At 46.3% G+C, this 20933-nt stretch overlaps 1 long non-coding RNA gene across 2 annotated transcripts in view; it reads left to right on the top strand.

The window, feature by feature from the left end:
• LOC141252919 (uncharacterized) overlaps positions 1–3179 on the top strand; it is an 85632-nt gene extending 82453 nt beyond the window's left edge. For both annotated transcript variants that reach the window (XR_012314151.1, XR_012314152.1), the window contains one exon: positions 2696–3179. This is a non-coding gene — a long non-coding RNA (uncharacterized lncRNA). The remainder of the gene's footprint in view (positions 1–2695) is intronic.
• The last annotated feature ends 17754 nt before the right edge of the window (positions 3180–20933 follow it).

Genomic DNA, 20933 nt, shown 5'->3' with positions numbered 1-20933 from the left:
AATATGAATAAAATGAAAAAAATCTGGCTGTATTCTGCGAACAAGCAAATGGAGCTGTAAAAAGGTGTACACTGACACACTGCTACATCTATAAATGGAGGACAATATTTTCCACGTTCACTACAAATGGCTGGATTTGAACTGCCGTTATATGTGATACATCTGACAGAGAACCACAGTTTTAAAAAGCAGGCCTGTAATTTGCTAATGATATCCTTCACAGACACCTAGTGTGAATAGCTTGACAGACGCACTGCAACGGAATGAAAATGGAAAAAATGTCTGAATTTGGGACACTCTTATAGGTGATAGATGTCTGACAGAGAAACATGGTTTTAAATAGCAAGCCTGTTATTTTCTAATACTATCCTTCACAGACACCTAGTGTGAATAGCTTGACCAACACACTGCAACGGAATGAAAATAGAAGAAATGTCTGATTTTGGAACACTCTTATAGGTGTTATGTTTGACAGAGAACCTTGGTTTTAAATAGAAGGCCTGTTATTTGCTAATACTATCCTTCACTAGTGTGAATTGCTTGACCGACACACTGCAACAGAATGGAAAAGGAGGCCAATATTTTCCACGTTCAGTTTAATTTTCTGGATTTTTATCACTGAAATATGGAACAGATCTGGCTTTATTCTGCAGTGAGAACAAGCAAATGGAGGAGAAAAATGGTGTACTCTGGATTGCTTTTTAAGCAAATAACCAGTACTAAGATAAAAAAAAATTTCCCTGGCCCCTGATATCTGGGGATATGTCTACAAATATCTGTAAGAACAGCAGCAGCAGGAACGTTCAATGGACCCTCTTGCATTATATGCACTGCTGTCTGCCACATACACTGTCTACCTGACTAATTCCTGCTATTACCACTGAATATATGCAGCTGGATTAGTCCTCAGAAGGACTGTTAGTTCAGATGGATATATATATATATATACAGTACAGACCAAAAGTTTGGACACACCTTCTCATTTAAAGATTTTTCTGTATTTTCATGACTATCAGAATTGTACATTCACACTGAAGGCATCAAAACTATGAATTAACACATGTGGAATTATATACTTAACAAAAAGGTGTGAAACAACTGAAAATATGATTTATATTCTAGGTTCTTCAAAGTAGCCATCTTTTGCTTTGATGACTGCTTTGCAGAATCTTGGCATTCTCTTGATGAGCTTCAAGAGGTAGTCACCAGAAATGATTTTCACCTCACAGGTATACCCTGCCAGGTTTCATGAGTGGGATTTCTTGCCTTATAAATGGGGTTGGGACCATCAGTTGTGTTGTGCAGAAGTCTGGAGGATACACAGCTGATAGTCCTACTGAATAGACTTTAAGAATTTGTATTATGGCAAGAAAAAAGCAGCTAAGTAAAGAAAAACGAGTGGCCATCATTACTTTAAGAAATGAAGGTCAGTCAGTGCGAAATTGGGAAAACTTTGAAAGCGTCCCCAAGTGCAGTTGCAAAAACCATCAAGCGCTACAAAGAAACTGGCTCACATGAGGACCGCCCCAGGAAAGAAACACCAAGAGTCAACTCTGCTTCTGAGGATAAGTTTATCCGAGTCACCAGCCTCAGAAATCGCAGGTTAACAGCAGCTCAGATTAGAGACCAGGTCAATGCCACACAGAGTTCTAGCAGCAGACACATCTCTTCAACAACTGTTAAGAGGAGACTTTGTGCAACAGGCCTTCATGGTAAAATAGCTGCTAGGAAACCACTGCTAAGGACAGGCAACAAGCAGAAGAGACTTGTTTGGGCTAAAGAACACAAGCAATGGACATTAGACCAGTGGAAATCTGTGCTTTGGTCTGATGAGTCCAAATTTGAGATCTTTGGTTCCAACCACCGTGTCTTTGTGCGATGCAGAAAAGGTGAATGGATGGACTCTACATGCCTGGTTCCCACCGTGAAGCATGGAGGAGGAGGTGTGATGGTATGGGGGTGCTTTACTGGTGACACTGTTGGGGATTTAGTCAAAATTGAAGGCATACTGAACCAGCATGGCTGCCACAGCATCTTGCAGCGGCATGCTATTCCATCCGGTTTAGGTGGACCATCATTTATGTTTCAACAGGACAATGACCCCAAACACACCTCCAGGCTGTGTAAGGGCTATTTGACCAAGAAGGAGAGTGATGGGGTGCTACGCCAGATGGCCTGGCCTCCAAAGTCACCAGACCTGAACCCAATCGAGATGGTTTGGGGTGAGCTGGACTGCAGAGTGAAGGCAAAAGGGCCAACAAGTGCTAAGAATCTCCGGGAACTCCTTCAAGATTGTTGGAAGACCATTTCCGGTGACTACCTCTTGAAGCTCATCAAGAGAATGGCAAGAGTGTGCAAAGCAGTCATCAAAGCTAAAGGTGGCTACTTTGAAGAACCTAGAATATAAGACATATTTTCAGTTGTTTTTTATGTATGGGCAGCAATATTATCTTCAATCTAGAGGAGTTTCCATGGGAACCAAATATTCTCCCTCTATTGCCAACATGGTCATGTCTTTTTGGGAGTATGAAATGCTGTATGTTGTCTCCAACCCTTGGTCTGGTCACCTTTTCTGGTATGGCAGATACATCGACGACCTGATGTTCATTTGGAGGGGCGATGTGTCTGCCATACCGCAATTTGTGGCATATCTTAATGTTAATGTTACTAACCTCAACATATCTTGCGCTTCCAGGCATTTCATACAGTCCCATAATAGAAATATTTCTTCCCTACAAATATTTGGAATCGAATGCTTGCCACTGAATCCAAGAGGACCGGAGACGCCTTCTGGATCATGAAGCCTTTTGGATGTATTTCCTTGATACGTGTCATCCAGCTGGATTAAATATGTGAAGAGAGCTTCTTTTCCATTACCATGAATAATTGTAATATGCATAATTTCTTTCATTATGTTCTTCTGCATTTGATTACCATCATATGTTTCTTTCTGTATTATTCAACCCTTCATTTCGTTAGGGTTAACACCCCATTGCAGTGTGTGTTTTTAATTGTCACATGATTTGTATATCTTTGGTTTATTGGTCGGGCCACATATATATACTAGGCACTTGCCATATGTATGTAGCTTGGACAAAGAACGCACCATTGGCGTTCAAAACGTGTTGCTCTTATGGGCTTTCTTGGACATGTGCTGTAGCATTTGTATTTTCATTCAATAAAGAAGACTTTTTGGGACTTACCTGTGGCTGGAGCTTTTCCCTTTTTCTTCTCTCTGAATGAAGACAAGCTGGATGGCAGCGCTCAGCTGCGATCCAGCCTGTCATCAGAATGCCATCCCAGCGTGAGAGAATTCTCCTGCGCTCACGGCAAGAGCAGGAGAATTTTCCCATGCTGTCAGTGACATGCATGAGGTGAGCCGAGTTCATTGGACATGACCTCGGCTCTAGTGTTGAGCCACCCCCGTAGTGTTCGGGTTCGGTTCGTCGAACACCGGGATGTTCGTGGAACTGTTCGTCGAACACCTTAGAACACTGTCAAACACCGTCGAACACCGTTAAAACCAATGGCAGGCAAATAAAAACACATAGAAAACACCTTCAAAGGTGTTCAAAAGCTGACAAACTGCTCAGAAGACACTCTCTTTAAAAAAGCCAGCCGGCAATTCAGCATTGGTACCCAACAATTTAGAACAGAAAGAATAGAGCATCACACTAGGATTAGATAGATAGAAACATGTCAGTCACATATATAAGAAGTACAGTGACAGTGTTGGTTACTGTACTTGTCATTTAGTGTTAAAGGATTTATTAAAAAAAAATAATAGTGTTTTCATGCACCGTCTCTTTAAAAAAGCCAGCCGGCAATTCAGCATCGGTACCCGACAATTTAGAACAGAAAGAATAGAGCATCACACATAGATTATGTAACATACCTGGCGGCGTCCTTTCATAGTGGTCCATCTCCCACTGTGCAAGAGCGCGCACTTGATCTCCAGTCCAGACTGCCACTCTGGCTTCTTTCCATGTTGTCTGCTTTGCTTTGCTCTTGCTGCTTAGGGCGACGCCCACTGAACTTCCTGTTTCTTGTAGCTGCTGCTGACACTCCCCTGATGCGTCCTCAGCCTATTGCTGTCTGTCACCTGGTATTTAACCCAGCTCCTCCTTGGAATCCTTGCCTGAGCATCTTGTTCTGTCAGTTGGCTTTTGGTCGCTGACATGCCAGGTCCTGTCTATGTTTCCTGCCTATCGGTATCAGTTCCCGTGTCTGAACTGTGTCCTGTCTGTACACTCTAGCCTGTTGTCTGTCCACTTTCCTGGTGGCTGTATTTCCAGACCAGTTTGAAAACGCTCTTAGCCTGTTCGTCTTGCCCTCTGGGGGCCGCATACCCAGACTCGCTCCTGTATTTGTTGCAGTACAGTTCCTGTCTGAACTGTCTCCTAACCTGCTTCCTGTTTCTTTCTATGTCCGTACCTTCCCTTTCTCCTGCTTTGTCTAAACCAGCACTTGGCTTTGCCTTGGCTCGTTCCTGTATTTTGTTGCAGTTACAGTTCCTGTCTGAACTGTCTCCTTACCTTTTACCTGTTTCGTCTCTATGTCCGTCCCTTCCCTTTTCCTGCGCTGTCTGAACCTGCACCTAACTCCTTCTCGTTGTCGCTGTACTTCCGTTTGTGAGTTGGAGTCCTCTCGCTACTTCTTTGCAAGTATCTAGCGTGTATCTGGTTCTGCCTTTCTTTCTGTTCCGTGTGAACAGAGCCCTATCCCCTTTGCTTTGTCTTTGTTTACCCCTTCTGCTATTTATCTCAGCCCTGTCCACCGCGTCTGCGGTTTCGCTCTGCTCAGCCTTGTCCACCGCGTCTGCGGTTTCGCTCTGCTCAGCCCTGTCCACCGAGTCTGCGGTTTCGCTCTGCTCAGCCTTGTCCACCGCGTCTGCGGTTTCGCTCTGGTAAGCCTTGTCCACCGCGTCTGCGGTTTCGCTCTGCTCAGCCTTGTCCACCGCGTCTGCGTGTTTCGCTTTGCTTAGCCCTGTCCACCGCATCTGCGGTTTCGCTTTGCTCAGCCTTGTCCACCGCGTCTGCGGTTTCGCTCTGCTCAGCTTTGTCTACCGCGTCTGCGGCTTCGCTCTGCTCAGCCTTGTATACCGCGTCTGCGGTTTCGGTCTGCTCAGCCTTGTCTACCGCGCCTGCGGTTTCGCTCTGCTCAGCCTTGTCTACCGCGTCTGCGGTTTCGCTCTGCTCAGCCTTGTCTACCGCTTCTGCGGTTTCTCTCTGCTCAGCCTTGTCTACCGTGTCTGCGGTTTTGCTCTGCTCAGCCTTGTCTACCGCGTCTGCAGTTTTGCTCTGCTCAGCTTTGTCCACTGCGTCTGCGGTTTCGCTCTGCTCAGCCTTGTCCACCGCGTCTGCGGTTTCGCTTTGCTCAGCCTTGTCCTCCGCGTCTGCAGTTTCGCTTTGCTCAGCCTTGTCCACCGCGTCTGCGGTTTCGCTTTACTCAGCCTTGTCCACCGCGTCTGCGGTTTTGCTTTGCTCCGCCTTGTCCACCGCGTCTGCGGTTTTGCTCTGCTCAGCCTTGTCCACTGCGTCTGCGGTTTTGCTTTGCTCAGCCTTGTCCACCGCGTCTGCGGTTTTGCTCTGCTCAGCCTTGTACACCGCGTTTGGGGTTTCGCTCTGCTCAGCTTTGTCTACCGCGTCTGCAGTTTCGCTCTGCTCAGCCTTGTATACCGCGTCTGCGGTTTCGGTCTGCTCAGTCTTGTCTACCGCGTCTGCGGTTTCGCTCTGCTCAGCCTTGTCTACCGCGTCTGCGGTTTCGCTCTGCTCAGTCTTGTCTACCGCGTCTGCGGTTTCTCTCTGCTCAGCCTTTTTTACCGTGTTTGCTGTTCTGCTCTGCTCAGCCTTGTCTACCGCGTCTGCGGTTTTGCTCTGCTCAGCCTTGTCTACCGCATCTGCGGTTTCGCTCTGCTCAGCCTTGTCCACCACGTCTGCGGTTTCTCTTTGCTCAGCCTTGTCCACCGCGTCTGCGGTTTTGCTCTGCTCAGCCTTGTCCACCGCGTTTTCGGTTTCGCTCTGCTCAGCTTTGTCTACCGCGTCTGTGGTTTCGCTCTGCTCAGCCTTGTATACCGCGTCTGCGGTTTCGGTCTGCTCAGCCTTGTCTACTGCGTCTGTGGTTTCGCTCTGCTCAGCCTTGTCTACCGCGTCTGCGGTTTCTCTCTGCTCACCCTTGTCTGCCATGTTTGCGGTTCTGCTCTGCTCAGCCTTGTCTACCGTGTCTGCTGTTTTGCTCTGCTCAGCCTTGTCTACCGCGTCTGCAGTTCTGCTCTGCTCAGCCTTGTCTACCGCGTCTGCGGTTTTGCTCTGCTCAGCTTTGCCCACCGCGTCTGCGGTTTCGCTCTGCTCAGCCCTGTCTACCGCGTCTGCGGTTTCGCCCTGCTCAGCCTTGTCTACCGCACCTGCGGTTTAGCTTTACTCTGTTTGATTACCGCATCTGCGGCTCTGAACTCGTCTCCCAGTCTGTACTGGACCCTACCCAGCCTGCGCTCTAGCCTGCCTGTTCCTGTATTCCCCGGTGTGGGTCAACAGCCGTGTCCGGAGTCTGACCTGGAGTAGACCCTGGTCCCTCTGCTCGGTTCCTCCCTGGTGCACTGGCGTCGCATGCCGTCGTGCGACCTTGGTTGGATCGAGCAGATACTTAGTTACGCCCCTCTAGGCACTCTCCGGTTCATGGCACAGTGGAACCACTAAACACACACACGCCAGTCAGTCTGGGCGTGTGCATTACAGCATGCTCAGGCCATGGTTCCCGTTGAGCCCCATGGCCTTCGCCCTCTGAGACCTTTTTCAGCGAATACTTGCATCTGGAAGAAATTTATTTATTTATTTATTTTTTGCTACAAGCTGAGTTCCAGGCGAATTACGCACCCGTCCAGATGGAGCTTTCTGCACTCGTTCGTACGGATCCGCCACGGTACTATGGGGATACAAGACTGAGTCGTGCATTTGTGGAGCAATGCATGCTACACTTCAAGTTCTACCCTCTTTGTTTTCCCACTGATCGGGTTAAGGTGGGATTCATGATGTCTTACCTAGCGGGTGATGCCTTGAAGTGGATCACCCCCCTATGGGATGCATAGGATCCTATTGTCCTGGACATAATGGCCTTCCTGGTGGCCTTTCTAATGGTCTTCGATGACCCTAACCCGGAGGCTCCCGCTGAAGCTTCACTTCCCAATATTCCGGAGCAGACCCGATGGGTAATGTGTGTGGGTAGCTCACTAGTCCTCCTGCCCGATGAGACTACTGCCCTCCCAGAATCCACACAGGATGACTACGCTCTCCGGAATACTTCTCCCAACCTCAAGAGGCAGTCTAGACATGTTAGGCATAGAGGTAAGCCGTCACGCGAGGGTCTGTCCTCCCAAAGACCTCCTGACCCCAACCTTGAAGTCCCTGCTGAAGCTTCACTTCCTAGTATCCAGGAGCAGCCCCGACGGGTAATGTGCGTGGGTAGCGCACCAGTTCTCCTGCCCGAAGAGACTTCTGCCCACCCAGAATCCACACAGGAGGACTTCCTGCACCCGGTATCTGATACTTCACCCACTTTAACCGGTGAGCCTGTCCAAGGGTACTCCGAAGCAGTGATTACCTCTGAGTCCTTGCACCTCTACAACCTGGCAGAGGACCCCCTGTTGCCTCCTGAATCCTCCGGGATACCACTTGATGACAAATGGAGAGAGACTTCCCTACACCCGGTACCTGATACCTCGCCCGCTTCGTCCAGTGAGTCCGACCTAGTGTACTCCGCAGCAGAGGTTACCCCCGAGTCTCTACACCCCTCCGACCAGGCGGAGGACCTCCAGTTGTCTCCTGAACCCTTCGGGGTGCTACCTGGTAGCGAATGGACAGAGACTTTCCTATACTCTGCACCTGATACCTCGCCCGCTTCGTCCTGTGAGTCCGACCTAATGTACTCCGAAGCAGAGGTTACCCCCGAGTCTCTACACCCCTCCGACTAGGAGGAGGACCTCCAGTTGTCTCCTGAACCCTTCGGGGTGCTACCTGGAAGCCAATGGACAGAGACTTTCCTATACTCTGCACGTGATACCTCGCCCGCTTCATCCAGTGAGTCCGACCTAGTGTACTCTGAAGCAGAGGTTACCCCCAAGTCTCTACACCCCTCTGACCAGGCGTAGGACCTCCAGTTGTCTCCTGAACCCTTTGGGGTGCTACCTGGTAGCGAATGGACAGAGACTTTCCTATACTCGGTACCTGATGCCTCGCCCGCTTCGTCCAGTGAGTCCGACCTTGTGTACTCCGAAGCAGAGGTTATCCCTGAGTCTCTGCATTCCTCCGACCCGGCGGAAGACCTCCAGTTGTTTCCTGAATCCTCCGGGGTACCACCAGATAACAAAGGGACAGTGACTTTTCTACACCTTGTACCTGATACCTCACCCATTTCACCCTGTGAGCTTGACAAGATGTACCCTGAAGCAGAGGTTACCTCCGAGTCTCTGCACCCCTCCAACCCGGTGGAGGACTTCCAGTTGTCTCCTGAACCCTCTGGGGTGCTACCTGATAATAGGTGGAGAGAGACTTCCTTGTGTACTGTTCCTGGTGCTCCACCTGTTTTGTCTGGTGCTGAGGATGGCTGGATAGGAGGTAGCATCCTAGCTACCCAGATGAGACCAGTTTTTTTTTCTTCCTGTGGACAGTAGAAGTAATCTCCTTGGGTAGAAGGATGGCCCTCAAATTCCCTGCGGAAGATTCTGGCAGGCCTGAAGAAGAGGGGGCGTAAGGGGGGGGTACTGTAACAAACCTGGCGGCGTCCTTGCATAGTGGTCCATCTCCCACTGTGCAAGAGCGCACACTTGATCTCCAGTCCAGACTGCCACTCTGGCTTCTTTCCATGTTGTCTGCTTTGCTTTGCTCTTGCTGCTTAGGGCGACGCCCACTGAACTTCCTGTATCTTGTAGCTGCTGCTGACACTCCCCTGATGCGTCCTCAGCCTATTGCTGTCTGTCACCTGGTATTTAACCCAGCTCCTCCTTGGAATCCTTGCCTGAGCATCTTGTTCTGTCAGTTGGCTTCTGGTCGCTGACATGCCAGGTCCTGTCTATGTTTCCTGCCTATCGGTATCAGTTCCCGTGTCTGAACTGTGTCCTGTCTGTGCACTCTAGCCTGTTGTCTGTCCGCCTTCCTGGAGGCTGTATTTCCAGACCAGATTGAAAACGCTCTTAGCCTGTTCGTCTTGCCCTCTGGGGGCCGCATACCCAGACTCGCTCCTGTATTTGTTGCAGTACAGTTCCTGTCTGGACTGTCTCCTAACCTGCTTCCTGTTTCTTTCTATGTCCGTACCTTCCCTTTCTCCTGCTTTGTCTAAACCAGCACTTGGCTTTGCCTTGGCTCGTTCCTGTATTTTGTTGCAGTTACAGTTCCTGTCTGAACTGTCTCTTTACCTTTTACCTGTTTCGTCTCTATGTCCGCCCCTTCCTTTTCCTGCGTTGTCTGAACCTGCACCTAACTCCTTCTCGTTGTCGCTGTACTTCCGTTTGTGAGTTGGAGTCCTCTCGCTACTTCTTTGCAAGTATCTAGCGTGTATCTGGTTCTGCCTTTCTTTCTGTTCCGTGTGAACAGAGCCCTATCCCCTTTGCGTTGTCTTTGTTTACCCCTTCGGCTATTTATCTCAGCCCTGTCCACCGTGTCTGAGGTTTCGCTCTGCTCATCCTTGTCCACCGCTTCTGCGGTTTCACTCTGCTCAGCCTTGTCCACCGCATCTGCGGTTTCGCTCTGCTCAGCCTTGTCCACCGCGTCTGCGGTTTCTCTCTGCTCAGCCTTGTCCACCGCGTCTGCGGTTTCGCTCTGCTCAGCCTTGTCCACCGCGTCTGCGGTTTCGCTCTGCTCAGCCTTGTCCACCGCGTCTGCGGTTTCGCTCTGCTCAGCCTTGTCCACCGCGTCTGTAGTTTCGCTATGTTCAGCCCTGTCCACCGCGTCTGAGGTTTCGCTTTGCTCAGCCTTGTCCACCGCGTCTGCGGTTTTGCTTTTCTCAGCCTTGTCCACCGCGTCTGCGGTTTTGCTTTGCTCAGCCTTGTCCTCCGCATCTGCGGTTTTGCTCTACTCAGCCTTGTCCACCGAGTCTGTGGTTTCGCTCTGCTCAGCCTTGTCTACCGCGTCTGCGGTTTCGCTCTGCTCAGCCTTGTCTACCGCGTCTGCAGTTCTGCTCTGCTCAGCCTTGTCTATCGCGTCTGCGGCTTTGCTCTGCTCAGCCTTGTCTACCGCGTCTGTGGTTTCGCTCTGCTCAGCTTTGTCCACCGCGTCTGCGGTTTCGCTCTGCTCAGCCCTGTCTACCGCGTCTGCAGTTTCGCTCTGCTCAGCCTTGTCTACCGCACCTGCGGTTTCGCTTTACTCTGTTTGATTACCGCATCTGCGGCTCTGAACTCGTCTCCCAGTCTGTACTGGACCCTACCCATCCTGCGCTCTAGCCTGCCTGTTCCTGTATTCCCCGGTGTGGGTCAACAGCCGTGTCCGGAGTCTGACCTGGAGTAGACCCTGCTCCCTCTGCTCGGTTCCTCCCATGTGCACTGGCGTCGTATGCCGTCGTGCGACCTTGGTCGGATCGAGCAGATACTTAGTTACGCCCCTCCAGGCACTCTCCAGTTCATGGCACAGTGGAACCACTAAACACGCACACGCCAGTCAGTCCGGGAGTGTGCATTACCGATTAGATAGATAGAAACATGTCAGTCACATATATAATAAGTACAGTGATAGTGTTGATTACTGTACTTGTCATTTAGTGTTAAGATAAAGGATTTATTTTAAAAAAATAGGCATGCGGATCCCCGTAATTTTAGTCTCTAGCGGAGGTTAAGCAGACGGCTGGGGCAGATGTTTGAAGCCTGGGAAGGGGGTAATACCCGCAGAGCTTCCCAGGCTACTAATATCAGCTCCCAGCTGAATACCTAGCCTTTACTAGCTATTAAAATGTGGGACCCAGCCAAAAAATTACGTGGGGTCCCCCCTATTTTAATAGCTAGCAAAGGCTAGGCAGACAGCTGGGGGCTGATATTTATAGCCCAGGAAGGGTGCCATGAATATTGGCCCCCTCCCAGGCTAGATACACCAGCCGTCAGCTGCCCCAGAAATGTCGCATCCATAGGATGCGCCAATTCTGGCACTTAGCCTCGCTCTTCCCACTGCCCTGTAGCGGTGGCAGTGGGGTAATAGGGCTGGGGTTGATGTCAGCTTATAATGCCAGCTGACATCAAGCCCAGGTTAGTAATGGAGAGGCGTCTATAAGACACCCCCATTACTAACCCCATAGTCAAAGTTAAAAAAAGCCCACAAACACCCAGAATAAAGTCCTTTAATCGAAATAAACACACAATTCTTTATTGTTATAAATTAAACCATACTTACCATCACGCCCATTCCAGATGAAGCCAATGTCTTCTGGCGCTGTACCCAACTCATCCAGGGCCCTGGTGCGGTGGCTCACTGGGTAATAAAGGGGTTAGGGCCAGCTTGGTATTATCAGCTGGCCCTAAGCCCGAAATTCATGGGGTCATGCCAATATTAGACATGACCGCCATGAATTTCTAGTAAAGTATTTAAAAAAAACACAACACCTAGAATAAAGTCCTTTAATTGAAATAAACACGCAATTTTTTAATGTTCTAAATTAAACCATACTTACCATCATGCCCATTCCAGCTGAAGCCAATGTCTTTTGCAATAAAGGTAAAATAATAAACCAACATCATCCTTACCTTTCCATGGTTCCCAGGACGGCTCCAGCTCTGCTACATTCACATGACAGGCTGGATCGCAGCCGAAAGCTGCCATCCAGCTTGTCTTGCTGCAGACACTGAGAAGCGCAGCCATGCTTCCGCTCCTCAGTGTCTGGTTGTGACGGCACCCAGATGAGCCGAGTGCATGTTCAATGAACTCAGCTCACCTCATGCACGTCACTGACAGCGTGGGAGAAATCTCCTGCGCATGCGGTGACCGTGAGAGAATTCTCCTGCGCTCACAGCAAGCGCAAGCGCAGGAGAATTTTCCCACGCTGTCAGTGACGTGCATGAGGTGAGCTGAGTTCATTGAACATGCACTCGGCTCATCTGGATGCCGTCACAGCCAGACACTGAGGAGCGCAAGCATGGCTGCGCTTCTCAGTGTCTGCGGCATGGCAAGCTGGATGGCAGCTTTCGACTGCGATCCAGCCTGTCATGTGAATGTAGCAGAGTTGGAGCCGTCCTCGGAACCATGGAAAGGTAAGGATGATGTTGGTTTATTATTTTACTTTTATTGCAGGAGATCGTTGGCTTCAGCCGGAATGGTCGTGATGGTAAGTATGGTTTAATTTAGAACAATAAAGAATTGTGTGTTTATTTCAATTAAAGGACTTTATTCTGGGTGTTTTTGTTTTTTTTTAACTTTGACTACGGGGTTAGTAATGGGGGTGTCTTATAGACGCCTCTCCATTACTAACCTGGGCTTGATGTCAGCTGGCATTATAAGCTGATATCAACCCCAGCCCTATTACCCCACTGCCACCGCTACAGGGCAGTGGGAAGAGCGAGGCTAAGTGCCACAATTGGTGCATCCTATGGATGCGCCATTTCTGGGGCGGCTGTTTCTAGCCTGGGAGGGGGCCAATATTCATGGCACCCTTCCTGGGCTATTATTATCAGCCCCCAGCTGTCTGCCTAGCCTTTGCTAGCTATTAAAATAGGGGGGACCCCACGTCATTTTTTTGGGGGGTCCCCCATTTTAATAGATAGTAAAGGCTAGGTATTCAGCTGGGGGCTGATATTAGTAGCCTGGGAAGCTCCGTGGGTATTACCCCCTTCCCAGGCTTCAAACATCTGCCCCAGCCGTCTGCTTAAACTCCGCTAGAGACGAAAATTACGGGGAACCCCACGCCAATTTTTTTTTTTAATAAATCCGTTATTTTAACACTAAATGACAAGTACAGTAATCAACACTATCACTGTACTTATTATATATGTGACTGACATGTTTCTATCTATCTAATCGATGTGTGATGCTCTATTCTTTCTGTTCTAAATTGTCGGGTACCGATGCTGAATTGCCGGCCGGCTTTTTTAAAGAGACGGTGCATGAAAACACAATTATTTTTTTTAATAAATCCTTTAACACTAAATGACAAGTACAGTAAGCAACACTGTCACTGTACTTCTTATATATGTGACTGACATGTTTCTATCTATCTAATCTATGTGTGATGCTCTATTCTTTCTGTTCTAAATTGTCGGGTACCGGTGTATGCCGCTGCTGAATTGCCGGCTTTTCATGTAATACATTCTACATTATTCTTAGTTGTTTTCCTTCATGTAGAATTAACCTACAAGGAAAGAAAGGGTTTATTTTCATTCCAATATTTGTGTCCCATTGACTTGCATTGGTTTCCGGTATCGGAATCGGCGATATCCGATATTTTTTGGGTATCGGTCCGATCCAATCCGATCCGATATTTCCCGATATCGAAAGGTATCGCTCAACACTACTCATGAGTTTTTACAATATATTATTTTTTCACTCATTTTTTGGCTTATCTTGTACTCATTTTTATGTTTTTCATACACAGTGTCCATATTACTACATCCTCTGATTTTTTCCCATCACGTCTCATTGTTTTCTGTTTACACACTCACACGTGTATTTTTTATCCTTTATTTATTCATTTGTGTATGTCTACGTTGCCATCTTAACCTTCTCCGGCATTCTGTGCTCCGGTTTGTCTTCTGTGCGGTGTGCGATCACTTTTGCCACTTGGCGCGGGGTTTTCATGGTGACGCGTCTCCCCGGCTTCTCTCTCCCCACTCCTATCATGGCATGTCTGATTGGGGTGTGGATTGATGACGTCAGATGCTGAACCCCTGGCTTCCGGGATATCAACCTGACCAATGTGAGCGCCGCTTCTGAGCCGTTATCGTTGAGCTCCACCATTAAAAGACCTGGTCTCACCTACAGCTCTCTCTCTTCCTCCCATCCTGAAAGAAACTGTATGTGTGTCATTCATTTTTATAAGACCACATAACATGTAGATCTTCATTTAAGTAACTACTACCATCATCTGCCATCAAACCATCTTGCAGCAATATTTGCCATTAACTACTTACCGTATTTTTCAAACAATAAGAAGCACTTTTTCCCCAAAAAATTTTGGGGGAAAATTGGGGTGCATCTTTTAGACCTGGGGTCTCAAACTCGGCTGGGTATATGGGCCACACACGGAAAAAAATTTAATTTGGGGGGCCGCATTCTTTGCAGGACAAAGTGCCATTTTTAGTGATACCATTATTTTTTATATATACCTTTTGAACATTATTGCTGTTTTATTTTTTATAGCTTTGGTCATTATGGATGTAGCGATAATAAAACATGCACTTTTTTTGTTTACTTTAGTTTAGATATAAAGCAGCATCTTTAGTGGCAAAATATTTTTTCATGCTTTATTTTGAAGCTTTTCTGCCAAAATCTTGTAGTAATGTGCCCCACCCTGGTCTGCATCTTGTAATGTCCCCCATCTTTGTCCCCATCTTCTCACCTGTCCTCCGTTCCCTCGGCGTCCTTTCTGCACCTGTGGCCCGCTGGCACCATAGACCCCGATCGCGGCCCGGTCCAGGAGCTGCCGGCAGCTGCGCTTCAATTCAGTGTATTACCGCGCAGAGACCGGCTCTCTGCACAGCAATACCAGTGGCAGCCACCGGCCTATCAGAGGCCAGCAGCTGACAACTGCGCGTGTCAGTGATGTCATATGCTGCTGCGCTGGGACGCAGATGTCAGCTGCTGGCCTCTGATAGGCCGGCGGCTGGCACTGGTATTGCTGTGCAGAGAGCCGGTCTCTGCCCGGCAATACAATTAACTGAAACGCAGCTGCCGGCACCTCCTGGATCGGGCCGCGATCGGGGTCTATGGTGCCTGTCGGCCGCATGAAGCAGCCCAAAGGGCCGCGTGTTTGAGGCCCCTGTTTTAGACTGAATGTAGCTTACCAGGGACCCGGCGAAAGGAGTCCTGCGCTTAGAGGAGAGGATGTCTGGAGGTGCAATGCTGCGTGTCCCTGGGTGATAAGAGAGGGTGTTTGATGGACCTCGGCGGTGCGGGGGCTCTGCCGACATTTTGTGAAAGTCCAGAGCCTCCCACTTCCATGTTCTCTATGCCGAGGATCGTCAAACACCCCCTCTTACCACTTTGGAACACGCAGCATTGCCCGCAGCATTGCCTGACTCCTGCTGCAGAGCACCGCTGAGCAGCCCCTTCTTCCAGCCTGGAATAGGATTCCCAGAATCCCCCGCAGCGTCGCACCTCCTAACACCTCCTGTGTCCCCGCTCTAGCACCGCTGCCGCCCCTGGGCGGTAAGCTGAATTCGGACTGTAAAACCGACCCCCATTTGACACATTACATTTTTTCCCCTTATTTTCCTCCTCAAAATTTGGGGTACGTCTTATGGTCTGGTGCATCTTAAAGTCTGAAAAATACAGTAACTACATAGTCCTTTTGGGATTTTGGCATTCATGTGACATTTGTCTTGATTATATGCTGGGATACTTGAGCGATGTAGTATCTCCATTTTTTATATATGTTTTTACTCTCTTTGCAATTCAATAAAAGTCATTTGATTTTACTTTTTGGGTGTTATACTTTTCTTTGTAGGTTTTAGCATTTTTTATTAATTTGATGGGCGGACGTGGCTCCAGCTCCTCTTCAGCTCTGTCAATTTCAGTTGAGCTCCTTCAAACTGAAGATGACAAAAATTGCAAATTTTTTTGTGCAACTCTGTGTTGAGCCAAAAATTGTGTCTTTTCAAAGCTTAAACACTAGTTTTCTCTGTCACACCTCTCTCTCCCTGCAAATCCTGGTGGATGTTGTTCCACATTGAAATGCTCACACCGTCTTCTGGCAATGAACACTACTTTGTGGCAGGGAGTTTATGTAAAAAAATAAATGTAGCACAATCAAATTTAGGGTGTGTATCATGCAGCAAGCATGTGTTACTTTGCATTATTGCATGGCAGCCACTATGTTTCTGGCATTGTCGGCTGCTAGGTTGCAGGTTCTAGTTGACTAGGAGGCATCCTATATGACATGTGAGATAATGCTATGCCTTATTGCTGGTGGGGATGGGGTATATCCATTGAAGAGAATGTGAAGGAAGAGTTTAAGCATCACTTGGCAAAATCCTTAAAAGGCTATCAAAAGATTATAAATGAATAAAATACTTATTCTCACCTTTCCGCTCACTTTACCGGACCCTCTGCACTTCACTGTGACCCATCCAGTCCTTGTCGCATTTTCACTTGAGCTGAATCCCCAGCTTGTGCAAAATCATCCCAGGCTTCATTAAAGCTGAAATCCTCGCCCAGTGTGAGAAGGCCATAGCAGCGGTAATAAGATATCTTGGGAACATAGTGGGTGAGAGTGAGGTGCACAAGGGCCGGAGATGCGAGTAAGTTTAAGTATTTTAATTTATTATACTCTAGGGTCTGGAGAGTGTAGCGGTGTTCGAAGAACACCGCAAGGCAGGATTAAAATATGGCACAGCAGACGGGGAGACAGAAACAAAACACCGGCTTTATTGGGTAAAAAGGAGATTTATGCCAGCAGATAAGAATAACAGTTTTTATAATGATAATAATAATAATAACTAGTGATGCGAGAGCACTAAAATGCTCGGGTACTCGTTACTCGGGTCGAGTAAATCGTATTGCTCGTGTGCTCGACCCGAGTAATGAGTACAATGTAAGCCAATGGGAAACTCAAGCATTTTTCTGGCTTTCCCCCCGGAGGTCTAAAAATTGGTTAAATTTGGTTAAATCGATGGGAACAGCATAGGGAAGACCCCTGGAAGCATCTCTGAATCCCAGGTCACTGCTGTTAACAATGTTGTCAGAGTATTACGCCACTTTTACCGACTGACAATAAAACATACAAAAACGAAGCTAAAATAGATTTCCCTGGAAAAAATGTTAAGAAACATTCTATGCATGGTAATGACTTGTATATAAGGCAAAATAAATAACAAAAAAGAAAAATGCTACTCCACACCTTGTGCTATGTTTACACATAGTGTTTTTGATGCATTTTTGCACTTTTGCATTGCTTTCAACTGTGAAAAATACATTCATCAGTAAATGTCATTTTAACATTTCACCACCTTATCTGACAATGTGGTGTGTGAGACATGATCAGACCCATCCTGTTTCATTTATGAAGGAGGGAATCTGAAAGTCACAAAGCCTATTTTTACAGGGCCATCAGGAGGCCCTTACTATTGTTAGAGGGCCATCAGCCAGCTATGCTTTGCATAGCCGTACATTGCTACCGCAATATATCATATCCACCTGAGGTGGTCAAATTTTCTTTTTTGTACATATTTCTAGTTTCATTTCCTATTTTGTACATATATCGGTCAATGAGTGCATGGAAAAAAAAATCAATCTAGTTATGGACTGTTGAAGAGATGTATGTGACCAGAATGAACACTCATTTCCAGCAGATGTTACCACCTAGCATCAGTCACTAGTGTAAATTCAGCTAATAATGGTATCAATATGGAATAGAATAGATTTTATTTACAGCAGCACGCAGTATAAGACAATAATTCCTGGCTGTATCCATGTAATAAGCTATCCATAGCGCGATATCTCACCCGTACACAAATTTCATGTAAGAGAGGTAATATTGTGGAATAAAAAATATATTTTAACCGGCTCCAAAGGTTTTTTTTTTTTGGTACATGGCAGCACCAAACTGTGAACGAACGCAAGCAACTCTGCCTGCTTTGATGAATTTCTAATTACAGATCACTGTTAAAAACTATGAATTGGTTAATGAGAGCATTGAGAGAATCAATCAAGTTATGCCATGTGGAAGACATTTATGTGACTACAATGAACACTCATTTCCAGCTGATGATACCTAGCACCTGTCCCTACTGTAAAATCAGCTAATAGCAGTATCAATAGGGAATAGAAAAGATTTTTTTGCAGCAGAAGGCAATAATCCCTGGCTGGATCTGTGTAATATGCTATCCATACTGTGATAGCTCACCCATACACGAATTTCAGATAAGAGAGGTAATATTGTAGAATAAAAAATAGATTTTAACAGGTTCCGAAGAGTTTTTTTTGGTACCTTGCAGCACCAAACTAGAACAACGCAAGCAACCCTGCCTGCTTTGATGAATTTCTGAGCGCATATTGCATTAAAAAAATGAATCTGTCAATTATTTTTGGATAAAAGCAATCAAGTTATGAACTGTATCAGAGATGTATGCGACCAGAATGATCACTCATTTCCAGCTGATGATACCTAGCACCTGTCCCTATTGTAAAAGCAGCTAGTAGCGGTATCAATAGGGAATAGAATTTTTTGCAGCAGCATGCAGTATAAGGAAATAATCCCTGCCTGTATCTGTGCAATATGCTATCCAGAGTTCAATAGCTGACCTGTACACGAATTTCAGATAAGAGAGGTAATATTGTAGAAGAAAAAATAGATTTTAACCGGCTCCAAAGAGTTCTTTTTTGGTATGTGGCAGCACCTAACTGTGGAGGAACGCAAGCACACCCTGCCTGCTTTGATGATTTTCTGAGTACAGATCATCATTAAAATTATGAGTCAGTCAATGAGTGTATGAAAAAAACAATCTAGTTATGGACTGTGGAAGAGATGTATGCGACTAGAATGAACACTCATTTCCTGCCGATGATACCTAACACCTGTCCCTATTTTAAATGCAGCTAACAGTGGAATCAATAGAGAATATAATTGTTTTTTATTTGCTTGCAGCAGCAAGAGTATAAGGCAATAATCCCTGTCTTGATGCGTGTAATACGCTATCCATAGTGCAATAGCTCAACCGTACTCAAATCCCAGATAAGAGAGGTAATGTGGTAGAATAAAAAATAGATTTCAAACGGCCCCAAAGGTTTTTTTTGGGTACGTGGCAGCACCAAACTAGGGAGGACCGCAAGCAACCCTGCCTGCTTTGATGAATTTCTGAGTGCAGACTATATTAAAAAACATGAATCTGTCAATGATTTTTTGAAAAAGAGCAATCATGTTATTGACTGTGGAAGAGATGCATGTGACCAGAATGAACACTCATTTCCTGCAGATGTTACCACCTAGCACCTGTCCCTATTTTAAATGCAGCTAACAGCGGTATCAATAGGGAATAGAATATAATTTTTTTTGTTTGGTTGTAGCAGCAAGGAGTATAAGGCAATAATCCCTGTCTGGATGTGTGTAATACGCTATCCATGGTGCGATAGCTCATCCGTATACGAATTGCAGATAAGAGAGGTAATATTGTAGAATATAGAATCGATTTCAATTGGCCTTCCCATTATTAAGAAATGGGTCTCCTAGACTGTTATTGCATTTGCAGTAAGTTCAAGGGCTGCCAAAAATTAAGACGTAGTCCAATACCATTTTGAAGAGACATAGTGAAGGGCCTCAGAAAAATTCTATGAAAATTATTAAGGAGTGGGTCTCCTATACTGTTATTGCATAGGCAGTAAGTGCAAGGGGTGCCAAAAATTAGGACGCACTCCAATATCAATTTGAAGAGACAGAGAAAAACCAAAGACAAAAAAATACCCAAATAACTGGAAGCGAATGGGTAGATCGCACAGTGCAAAAATAATACTAAATAATAAAGGGTGTTTAGTTAACATAATTTTGATCAAAATAATGTAAAAGCTATCCCGCCACGTCACGGCAACCCTTATGGGACAGTCCTAACTCTAATATTAAAAACCTTACCATTTGTCAAGTGACATACATATGGACAAGGGCAGAGAGACTGGATCCCTAGTATAAGCATAGACCCGAGGCAGATTAAGCGTGCACCGATTAATATGAAGGCGAAAGGCTTCTAATGACTGCAGGAGTGGGAGGAATCAGACGCTGCAGACTTCTGGCTCCTCTCTGTCATGGTAAACCCGTGACACCTTGAAATCTTCAACACAATGTTCACAAGGTAGACACCAGCGGTGGTCAGTCTCCTAGACAACGAGCTAACTCCTATATGATGTTAGAGGCCACCATCTCCTCAGCTTGCTGCTGCATATTACAGTGATAAAAATCCAGAAATTTTAACTGAATGTGGAAAATATTGGCTTACATTTTCATTTTGTTGCAATGTGTCGGTCAAGCTATTCACACTAAGTCTCTGAGAAGAATAGCATTACTAAACTACAGGCCTGCTATTTAAAACCATGGTTCTCTGTCAGACGTATAACATATAACAGTGTTCCAAAATCAGACATTTATGCCTTCCATTTCATTGCAGTGTGTTAGTCAAGCTACTCACACTAGGTCTTTGTGAAGAATAGCATTAGTAAATTACAGGCCTGCTATTTAAAACCGTGGTTCTCTGTCAGACGTATCTCACATATAACTGTGTCCCAAAATCAGCCATTTCTGCCTTCCATTTCACTGCAGTGTGTCGGTCAAGCTATTCACACTAGGTCTCTGTGAAGAATAGTATTAGTAAATTACAGCCTGCTATTTAAAACCGTGGTTCTCTGTCAGACGTATCACATATAACAGTGTTCAAAAATCAGCCATTTCTGCATTCCATTTTGTTGCAGTGTGTCTGTCAAGCTATTAACACTACGTCTTTGTGAAGAATAGTATTACTAAATTACAGGTCTGCTATTTAAAACCGTGGTTCTCTGTTAGACATAACACATATAACAGTGTTTCAAAATCAGCCATTTCTGACTTCCATTTCGTTTCTGTGTGTTGGTCAAGCTATTAACACTAGGTCTCTGTGAAGAGTAGTTTTACTAAATTACAGGCCTGCTATTTAAAACCATGGTTCTCTGTCAGACGTATCTCACATATAACTGTGTTTGAAAATCAGCCATTTCTGCCTTCTATTTCACTGCAGAGTGTCGGTCAAGCTATTTACAATAGGTATCTGTGAAGAATAGTAAATTACAGGTCTG

The sequence above is a fragment of the Phyllobates terribilis genome, unplaced genomic scaffold, assembly GCF_046119375.1.
Source record: "Phyllobates terribilis strain yellow unplaced genomic scaffold, ASM4611937v1 Scaffold_2__4_contigs__length_985480577, whole genome shotgun sequence".
In the NCBI taxonomy this organism is placed as follows: domain Eukaryota; kingdom Metazoa; phylum Chordata; class Amphibia; order Anura; family Dendrobatidae; genus Phyllobates; species Phyllobates terribilis.
The sequence above is the reverse complement of the archived record's forward strand: the minus strand, read 5'-3'. Positions and strand labels throughout refer to the sequence as shown.